We start from the raw sequence: 11,241 nt of genomic DNA, 5'->3' as shown, positions 1-11,241 counted from the left end.
TCACGGCCAGTCCTCACAACCAATCAGCGTGAGGATCAACCCCTCCCATTGACATGTCAACAGCAATAGAGGCTCACCTACAGCAGAAGGGCACACACAACCCACACAAGGGATACACATGGAGCACCCAGCTCAGGTGACCAAGGAGACTGCACCACTGGGTCCCACAGGACACGTACTACATAAGGCCACTCTGCTAAGACGAGGAGACATAGCAGTCCTCCCTAATACACAAAAGCAAACATAGGGAGGCAGCCAAATGGGGAGACAAAGAAACATGTCTCGAATGAAAGAACAGAACAAAGTTCCAGAAAAAAAACTAAACAAAATGGAGATAAGCAATCTATCAGACGTAGAATTCAAAACACTGGTTATAAGGATGCTCAGTGAACTTAGGGGAAGAGTAGACGAACTCAGTGAGAAGTTTAATAAAGAGATAGGAAACATAAAAATGGAGATATAAAATATAAAAAGAACCAGTGAGAAATGAAGAATACAATAACTGAAATGAAGAATACATTAGGGGCCAGCCTGGTGGCTCAGGTGGTTGGAGCACCGTGCTCCTAATGCCAAGGTCACCGCTTCAATTCCCACATGGGCCAGTGAACTGCGCCCTCTACAGCTAAGATTGTGATCAACGGCTCTCCCTGGAGCTGAGGGGCCGAGAGCAGCTGGAGGTTGGCTTAAGCTGCCACGGGCTGCTGTGTGCTGCCAGGAGTGGCTAGTGGCCAGCATGAGCGGCTGGGAGCCATTGTGAGCAGCCAGCAGTTGGTGTGAGATGCCATGAGCTACTGTGAGCAGCCGACAGACAACCGGCAACCAACTGCCTCAGCCAGGGAAAGTGCAAGGCTCATAATACCAGCATGGGCCAGGGAGCTGTGTACTACACAACTAGACTGAGCAACGGCTTGAACCAGAGTGGGGGGGGGCAGAAGAAGGGGGGGAAGAATACATTAGAGGGAATCAACAGTAGATTAGATAAAGCAGAGTACTGAATCAGCAATTTAGAAGTTAAGGTAGCATAAAACACCCAATCAGAACAGGAAAAAAACACACACAAAAAACAAAAACAAAAAGTGAGGACAGTTTAAGGGGCCTCTGGGACAACATCAACCGTACCAACATTCGCATCATTGGGGTACCCAAAGAAGAACAGAGAAAGAAAGGAGTTGAAAACCTATTTTAAGAAATAATGACAGAAAACTTCCCTAAACTGACAAAGGAAACAGATATACAAGCCCAGGAAGCGCAGAGTCCCAAACAAGATGAGCCCAAACAGGCCCACACCAAGACACCTTATAATTAAAATGGCAAAGGTTACAGACAAAGAGAGAATCCTAAAAGCAGCAAGAGAAAGGCAACTACTGACTTATAAGGGAGTCCCATAAGACTGCCAGCTGACTTCTCAACAGAAACTTTGCAGGCCAGCAGGGATTGGCACAATATATTCAACGTGATGAAAAGCAAGGACCTACAACCAAAGGTACTCTACCCAGCAAGACTATCATTTAAAATCGAAGGACAGATAAAGAGCTTCCCAGACAAGAAAAAGCTAAAGGAGTTCATCAACACCAAACCAGTATTACAAGGAATGTTAGAGGGACTTCTTTAAGATTAAAAAAAAAAAGATGGGTGGGAGATGAAGGTAAGGGGAATCAAATATATGGTGATGGAAGGAGAACTGACTCTGGGTGATGAACACACAATGGGGTTTATAGATGACATAATACAGAATTGTACACCTGAAATCTATGTAATTTTACTAACAATTGTCACCCCAATAAATTTAATAAAATAAAATAAAAAAATAAAAAAGAAAAGATAAAAATGATGAACAATAAAATGGTAATAGCTACATATCTATCAACAATTACGTTCAATGTAAATGGATTAAATGTTCCACTCAAAAACATAGGAGGGCTTTATTTGAAGAAGGTGATACTTGAAACATCTACTTGTTTTAAAGAGATTTTATGGTTATGGAAACGCTTGCCCTAATAAAAGCCTACATATGCATTCTGAAAAAAAAAAAAAAGCATAGGAGGGAGGGCTGAATAGATAAGAAAACAAAACCCTTACGTATGCTGCCTACAAGAGACTCACTTCAGATCGAAAGACACACACAGATTGAAAGTAAAGGGATGGGAAAAGATTTCATGAAAATGGAAACAAACAAACAAAAAAGCTGTTGTAGGAATACTTATATCAGACAAAACAGACTTTAGAACAACGGCTATAACAAGAGAGAAAGAAGGACCCAGAAATCCCACTTCTGGGTATTTATCTAAAGAAACTAAAAATGATATTTTGAGGGGACACGTGCATCCATATGTTCATTGCAGCACTGTTTACAATGGCCAAGATGTGGAGGTAGCCTGGGTGTCCGTCGATGGAAAAATGGATAAAGAGGAGGTGGTACATATATACAATGAAAAATTCCTTGGCCATGGAAGGGAATGGATTCTTGCCATCTGCATGGATGGACCTATAAGGTACTGTGCTGAGGGAAGTGTCAGGCAGAGAAAGACAGATGCAATGTGATTTTGCCTATTTGAATATGGAATATAAAAAAGAAAATAAACAAAAGAACAGAAACAAAGTCATAGATACAGAAATCATTTTGATGGTTGCTAGATGGGAGGGGGGTTGGAGATGTGGGTGAAAAAAGGGGAAGGGATTAAGAAGTACAAACTGGTTGTTAAAAAGTAGTTATGGGGATGTTGGGTATAGCATAAAGAATACAATCAATAATATTGTAATAAATATGTATGGTGTCAGAGGGATACTAGATTTGTTGGGGTAAAAGATAGGAGAGGGTCCAGGGGCAGGGTGAAAAAGGTGAAGGGATTAAGAAATACAAATTGGTAGTTACAAAATAGTCATGGGGATGAATGGTATAGCATAAGGAATATAGTCAGTAATATTGTAATAACTACATATGGTATCAGATGGGTACTAGATTTATTGGGGTGATCACTTCGTAAGTTATACAAATGTCTAATCACTGTTATACACACACCTGAAACTAATAAACTATTGTATATCAACTGTAACTGAAAAATAAAACAATTATTTTTAAAAAGAACATATTACATAGTCATTTCAAAAATTAAAGTGATGGGGGGTAAGCTATTTCAGGACCCATATGCCAGTTGCTAGACCAGTGGATTGTCAGCAAACCAGTCTGGACTATTACACTACTCTAATTCACGGCACTTTTCTTTTGCCATTACTGTCATTATGCACTTAACTATAAAAGCCTAAAATAAACTTTTATGGTGCTCTAGAGCTTTAAACCACTTTTATGTTGTACCCAGTCTACCAAAGAACACCTCCGTTATTCATGAAATAGGTACTAGATACTGAACTGGAGGGGAAAAAAATTTTCTTTTGTGACCATGACATCTCAAATTTTGTTGTTTAGTTTCTTTCTCTAAAGTTCACATTTTGTTGTACACCTCTGTTGTACCCCAAGTAATATGGGTCACGTTTTATTGAGGCATACGAGGCCTGCCACACAAATACCCACATTGAAACACTTTTGTTAAGGAGTACTCAAATACCAAGGGAAGCAAATCCAGGAGATTTGCAAGGCATATATGCTTTAAGAGTAATGGAATTACTTGGTATTATGGGTTGAATTGCGCCCCCTCCCAAATTCATATGGTGAAGTCCTAAACCCCCAATGCCTCAGAATGTGGCTATATTTGGAAATAGGGTCATTGCAGATCAAATTCGTTAAGATGAGGTCATACCATAGTAGAGTGGGCCCCTAATCCATTATTACTGGTGCTGTTATAAACCAGGGAAAGTTGGACCAAGGCTAGGAAACAGAGAATGCCAAGTAAAGATGGGAGTTATGCTGCCACAAGCAAAGGAACTGCCAGAAGCTAGAAGAGAAGCCTGGAAAAGATCCTTCCCTAGAACCTTCAGCGGGGGACAAGGTTTTATTAACACCTTGATCAGATGTCTAGCCTTCAGAAATGTGATAATAAATTTCTGTGGTCTCAGCCACCCAGTTTGTGGTACTTTGTTACGACAGTCCAAGGAAACTAATGTACTGGTCGAGTTTGCTACTGCCTTAATCATAGCTAACATCAAGTAATAGAAAAATAAGAGGTGAATGCTAGAGAGAAAGTGTCTTTTCACACCCCCATCCCTTGCACTGACTCCTCCCCACTGGAGAAGTGACTAATCTGATTGTACAGAGTTTAATATACATAGGTCACACATAACTAGTGGGTAAGGTCACTGCCTTGAAGGGTGATTTCTGTTTGTCGTGCTCTCTGTACAACCTGTGACCGGGTATGTGAGGCAGCCCTGGAGTCCGCATCCATTTTGCTGGTTGGATAAGTGGACTGGAGTCCGCTTTAAAACTCTTGTCCTCCCCTCCCCTCTTTCCCTTCCCTTCCTCTCCCCTCTTTTTTCTTGTCTTCTCTCTCTGAATATGCAGGCTGGTCCCAAGATTACAATTCGAGTAAAAAGTCAGAGGCCCTTTTTTTAAGTCGAAAGTCTAGGCTGTATCCACATTCCACATCTTAACAGCACTTTGTGTTTGGTTCTTGGGTCTTGGTCAGCCATTAATGAATAAATCAGACCTTACCAAGCAGTACTTTGGCTATTGAAGAATAAGTGGTTCTGAAAACCCTAAACAAATCCTACCCAAGTCAACAACACTTCAAATTCTTGGTTTGAAGAAACTCTTCCAGGAAAGTTATTTTTTGAAATTGTAACATTTGTTACGTTCTCCTGGTGCCTCAAACACTCTACTGAGTGATGCACATAGAATGAACATTAGTCAGACTCTGCCCCCAAATAGCTTCTGTGGAAGAGACAGTCCACCCAGGAAAAAAAGAATCAGTCTGGAAGGAAAAATCAAGTCTTCAAAATCAGAGCCAATAATGTAAAATATGCAATATTATAAACCCAGACTATTGCTGTGGCCACACTGACTCTGCTAGTAAGAGATATTTCAGTTTAAGATTTTTACCCACACTCTAAGGGAAACAGCTATTGACTTACTAGAAAAAATTTCACTGTACCAGCTCAAAGGGTGAGTCCAAGAGAGGACTCAGGGATGGGGTTGCCAGATTTAGCTAATAAAAATTCAGGATGCCCAGTTAAGTATGAATTTCACATAAACAACGAATAATCTTTTGGTATGCGTATATCAAGAATATTCATAGTTTATGTGAAATTCAAAATAAATTGGGTCTCCTGCATTTTATCTGGCAACCTTACTCAGGGAGGACAAACAGAGAATATATATCAGGGGTGTCCAAACTTTTTTCAACACTTTTCACCAAAGGCCATATGCGGTAAAATACACAAACAGCCGGGCCACTCAGTCAAGCTGAAGTACGTATTGCCTCACCTGGTTTATTTAAGTAAACAAAGTATATTTTTGGAATTTGCTGTGGGCCGATAAAAAAAATGGATTGCGGGCTGCAGGTGGCCCGCGGGCCGCAGTTTGGACACCCCTGATATATATGAACAGATTGGACAGTCAATTTGCTCACCATGACACAAATTCTTGAGGTTTATTTAACCTGATGTAGTCATAGCTCTGGGAGGGACAGCCCTTCATACAATGTGACTCCACTGCCCTAACCCTGGCTGGACCAAAAGTAGACAACTGACCTCCTAGGAGCCCATAAATATGTTAGCTGTCAGATTTGGTTTCTTGAGAATTTTCAATAAGAGACACAGAGATCCTAGTGAGAGAACTGTGTGTGGATACTTGAATTAAATAACATGTAGAGTTGGGCTGGGAAGGCATGTTAGCTAAAAAGTAGAAGGTGATAGTCAAAAGAAAAAGGAGACAGAGAACATAGAAGAGAAACACTAGGTTTCTGATTGCCAATTCTAGTTTCAGTCACTTTGTAGCCTGGCTGTCCTTCATTGCCTGTTGTATTCTTATAAATTTCCCTTCCTGAACATAGCTTGATGTGTTTCTACTCATTGCCACCACTGATCCTTAACTAAGACATGGTATGATCTCTTAAGGTTAGAACAAGAATGACAAATGGCTTTCATCCCAGGTGACTACTCTGATCTATTCACATAACTGTGCAGAGGGCTGGATTGCAAGAGATTATAGGATTACTTTCAGATTCATGAAACAGAGTGCCACAATGGACTAGCACTGTCAGCTATGACGTGGGAGTGGGGCGTGGCAACATATGTGCCATATGTTTGCCATCCCCGCAAATTGAGGAAGAAATTGAAATAAGCATGTCTTCTTCTGAAAGATGCCAAAGGTCACCGTGTAGCTACATTATGGAAATATTAGGTACACAGAAAAATTCAAAATATACATAATTGTATCACCTATAATAACAGCAGTTTGCTGAACTTTTGCCTGTTCCTGTCTGTTCTTTATACTTATGCAATCCTTAATTTCTTTCTATGGAAGGTCACCAATAGAAACTAATATGAATCAATTATTTTCCTGGCAGGCTTCGTTTGGACTATATTGATATTTAAACAGTTCATGAAAAAATATGTCAGGGCTATAAATAAATTCTCTGTACACTTGTGATCATGAATATTGTTTATGATCTGGGCCAACAACAGAAGCTAATTCAGGAAAATTACTATGTACTCCCGAGACACTTGTGGTTTAAACCAAAGAAAATACTGACTTTTCCCACTAAATGCTAATAATTAATAACAACTAATATAAATATGGCACTTTACAGACTGTCAAAAAGTGAAGTAATGTCACATCTCTCTATTAGATACAAATTGCTCATATCAGGGACTGTACACATTACAAATATGTACACTACCAGGAAGCATCCTGAAGCGGAGTGAATGGGGCAATTATCAAGAGTCCTGTGCTTCAGGGAACACCAAATATCTGGTAGACTGAGAAATAAGTGAGGGTGGAAGCCCAAGGGAGATAATGAAGGAAACGATCTAGAGAATGCTTAAAAAGAAACAAAAAAAACTGTTGTCTGTCAAATATACACACCATGGGTTCATAAACTCTATTCCATCCTTTTGTGACTGTTCTATTCCTTTAACTTAAGTTCATTTGTGTAACAGTGTTGGGAGGAGGGGAAGGGGTCTGCCAGAGACTCATGGTATTAGACCTGCTGAAAACATCTGTGGAAGCCTGCGGGTTTTTGAAAACATGGCTGCCCCATGGTAAAGTAAAACAGTCATTAACGAGAGGAGATTACCCAGTAGTTAAGAGAATGAGAGTTTCCGGAGAAATAGCCTAACTATTAATTATTACTTATAGCTGAGCAGGAGTTGAGACATTGTCAATCATAGCTTAGTAGTGTTAGGCAGGGGAGGAGTTAATGAACTTCTTGTAAAGCATGACAAGACCATTGTTTCTTTGAATTCCACATTCTATCTTATCGCCTAGGTGATTCTGGATAATCTACAAGTATGTACACACACAGAAGATGAGGCAGTTCAACTCTGAAATGCTAATGAAACTATACAGTGTAAGTACTTAATTTACTTGATGGGTTTAGTCTTATTTGTAGTGTTGGGTGTTCTCTGTTCAACACAGGACTGTTAGGAAGATATCCCTAACCCATAGGTATGGTAGTTTGGTGTAGGGAGGGTAGAGTAAGGAGGAGGTGTTGAACACTGAAAGGTAGGCCGACCTGGGCAGAAAGGAAACTTGACCCTCCCAACAATGGTAAAGCAGAAGTTATTAGTCAGAGAAAACAGTTGAAACTATAGGTGGTAGAAAAACGTCACCTAAACCCAGGCTGAAGTAAGCAAATAGTCTAGTATGAAAATATTCTGAATATGTAAAACATCCCAAATGGTTTACTTATTGATACTTAAAGCTCATCACCATTGTGGGGACAGAGCCAGGAGTGCAGTTTCCAGGCTCTCTGCCTTATGTGGAAATGTGCTGGCTCAGGTAGTAAATGGCCATCAACTGTGGCTAGTTGGCCATCAGCTGTAACCAGTGAGCCATTGGCCACTAATATAACTGCCATGGCTACGCTAGCAGCAAATGGGGGCTAGCAAGAAGATGGTGGCTGAGCCAGCAAGCACGGATTGCGGTTAGCAAGTGGGGTTGGTTGGCAGAGACAAGTGGATGGCGGGTTGCAGATCGTGTGGCGCCTGCTTCCTGTGTCTCCAACCCAGCCACCAGTGAGACTATAGTGGTATGACTCCTCCATCTATGGCTCCGTCGGTGTTCCTTTTTGGCCTCACCATGTACTGCGTTCTTATGTGGGGAGCGGGAGCTGAGACCCCACATGACACCCTGCATGACAACCATAGACTCATTACTTTGGCTAGGTGTTGCTCACTCCCTGCAGTTTTTTTTTCCCCCTTTCTTCTGCCTGCCTCATCCTCTCCGGTTCAAGCCGTTGTTTCTCAGTCTAGTTGTGTAGGACACAGCTCCCTGGCCCATGCTGGTATTATGAGCCTTGCGTTCCCCCAGGCTGAGGCAGTCGGTCATGGTCATCGGTCTGCTGCTCACAGCAGCTCAGGGCAGCTCTCACCGGCTGCCAGCCGCTCACAATGGCTGCCAGCCACTCATGCTGGCCACCGGCAGCTCATGGAGGCACACGGTAGCCCACCACAGCACACAGCAGCCCACAGAAGCACACAGCAGCCTGCAGCAGCACTCAGCAGCCCCACGGCAGCTCACGCCAAACTCTGGCCACTCACGGCAGCGGAGCTCCAGGGAGAGCTGTTGTTCACAATCTTAGCTGTAGAGGGCACAGCTCACTGGCCCAGCTGGGAATCGAACTGGCGACCTTGGCGTTAGGAGCACAGCGCTCCAACCACCTGAGTCACAGGCCGGCCCTGGAGTTCTTTATAAACATCTGAACACTTTCAAAAGTCTCCAAATTCTTAGATGGAAAAGGATTATCAGATCTCATTCATCTACTCATAAGGAAGAGCGAGGCTGGGCTCTAGAGGCAGGGGCTAGGAAAAGGCAGTGTTAAAAGTACCGGGCACAGAGACAACCAAGATAGCTCAGTAGGTAAATGCTGTTTACCTTCTCTGATAACCACATCAAAATTAAAACCAATCTACAAAACAACCGTTATTGAGAATCACCTAAAATCAAGCTGAACTGAAGCCTTTCAACCAAGGATGTGCAGAAGAAGCCACCTCCAGACTGGTAGGAAGGTCAGAGACATGGAATGGGCTGCTCCCACACCCATGTGTGACCATTAAAGATCGGGAGGGCTATTTTGGCTGTGGGGGGTCCCTCCCCATCCCCTAGAAGGGCGAGAGATCCTGGCCCCACTCCTGCCCAAGGTTCCAGTGCCAGGGAGAGGAGTCCCCATAATTTTTGGTTGTGAGTGCGGCTGCACTCACAGGTGCTTCTCTTAAAGGGAGTGCTCACGGACTTACCCACCAACGGAATCTCTCGCTCAGAGCTCCAGCGCTGGGGCAGCAGGTGAAAAGACAGTAGGGACAAATGGTGGGGAATTGAGTTGTCTGGCGTGGGGCAGGGGCTGGAGAGGAGGCTTTCTCCTGGACGGGGGAGCTGGCAGAGATCATTGTTTCCTCATTGAGCCCTCCCCCTTCCTGGCATTCGAACACAGGCAGCCGCCATTTCTGAGTCTCCACCATTTCTGAGTCTCCACTGTTAGGTGGCCCCGCCCTGGAGATTTGAGACCTGGCCCCACCCAACTTTCAGGCACACCCAGGCTGCTTTCAGTGGCTTTTTCGTGTAGACCGCCTGCCTTGGCTCAAGCTGCAGATTTTCATAGACTCTCAAAGGTTTGCAGAACCCAAATAAGCAGCATCTGGCTTGAGCGTGTCCTGTACCTCTGGCTGAGCAGCTCTAAGCTGGCACTAGTGGCAGCTGGCCTTGGTTCATGGCTTGGCTTCTCAAGGCGCTTCCAAGCACAGCACAGGTGGCAGCGATCTGCAGATTTCTGGCTCCTGCTAGGTGGCCCCGGTGGGGCACAGGCTGTGGCTGAATTTGACCTATAGTGGATCCCTTCCAAGGTGGTCCTGGGCTGGTGCACCCAGTGGCCAGCTTCAAAACGACCTGGAGCATCACCCAGCTGCATCCAAGTACAACACACCCAAGGGGCAGATTGGGCAGGCACCAGAGTCCTGTGAGGCACCTGCTCCGTAGGATCAGCCCCTGCACAACAACTCTTCCACTGTAGTCAAGGCCAGTCCTCACAACCAGTGAGCCCAAAGGTCAGTCCCTCTCAGTGATATGCAATTATCAACCAAGGCTCAACTACAAGAGGGCACACAACCCACACAAGGGACATACCTGGAGCATGTGGCTCAGGTGGCCGGAAAGACTGCACCACTGAACCCCGCAGCACACCTACTACATAAGGCCATTCTACTAAGACCGGAAGACATAGCACCTCTGCCTAACACATAGAAACAAACACAGGGAAGCAGCCAGAATGAGGAGACAAAGAAACAGGTCCCAAATGAAAGAACAGAACAAAGCTCCAGAAAAAGAACTAAGCGAAATGGAGCTAAGCAATCTATCAGACGCAGAGTTCCAAACACTGGTTATAAGAATGCTCAGTGATTTCAGGGAGAACTTCAACAGAGAGAGAGGAAGCATAAAAATGGAGATGGAAACCATAAAAAAGAACGAGTCAGAAATAAAGGATACAATAATGGAAATGAAGAATATATTACAGGGAATCAACAGTAGATTAGATAAAGCAGATAATCCATCTAGCAATGTAGAAGGTAGTAGAAGAGACCCAACCAGAACAGCAAAAAGAAAAAAGAATCCAAAAAATTGAGGAGAGTTTAAGGGGCCTCCGGAACAACATCAAGCATACCAACATTCACATTATAGGGGTACCAAAAGGAGAAGAGAGAGAGCAAGGAATTGAAAACCTATTTGAAGAAATGACAGAAAATTTCTCTAGCCTGGTGAAGGAAATAGACATTCAAGCCCAGGAAGCATGCAAAGTCCCAAACAAGATGAACCCAGAGGCCCACACCAAGACACACCACAATTAAAATGCAAAGAGAGAATATTAAAAGCAGCAAGAGAAAAGCAGTTAGTGACCTACAAGGAAGCCCCCATAAGACAGTCAGCTGATTTCTCAACAGAAACTTTGCAGGCAAGAAGGGCGTGGCAGGAAATATTCCAAGTGATGAAAAGCAACGACATACAACCAAGATTGCTCTACCCAGCAAGGATGTCATTTAGAATTGAAGGACAGAGAAGGAGCTTCTCAGACACAAAAGCTGAAGGAGTTCATCACCACCAAACCAGTATTACAAGGAATGTTAGAGGGACTTCTTTAA

Source organism: Rhinolophus sinicus, chromosome X (genome assembly GCF_036562045.2).
Source record: "Rhinolophus sinicus isolate RSC01 chromosome X, ASM3656204v1, whole genome shotgun sequence".
Lineage (NCBI taxonomy): Eukaryota > Metazoa > Chordata > Mammalia > Chiroptera > Rhinolophidae > Rhinolophus > Rhinolophus sinicus.
Note: the sequence above shows the minus strand (reverse complement) of the source record.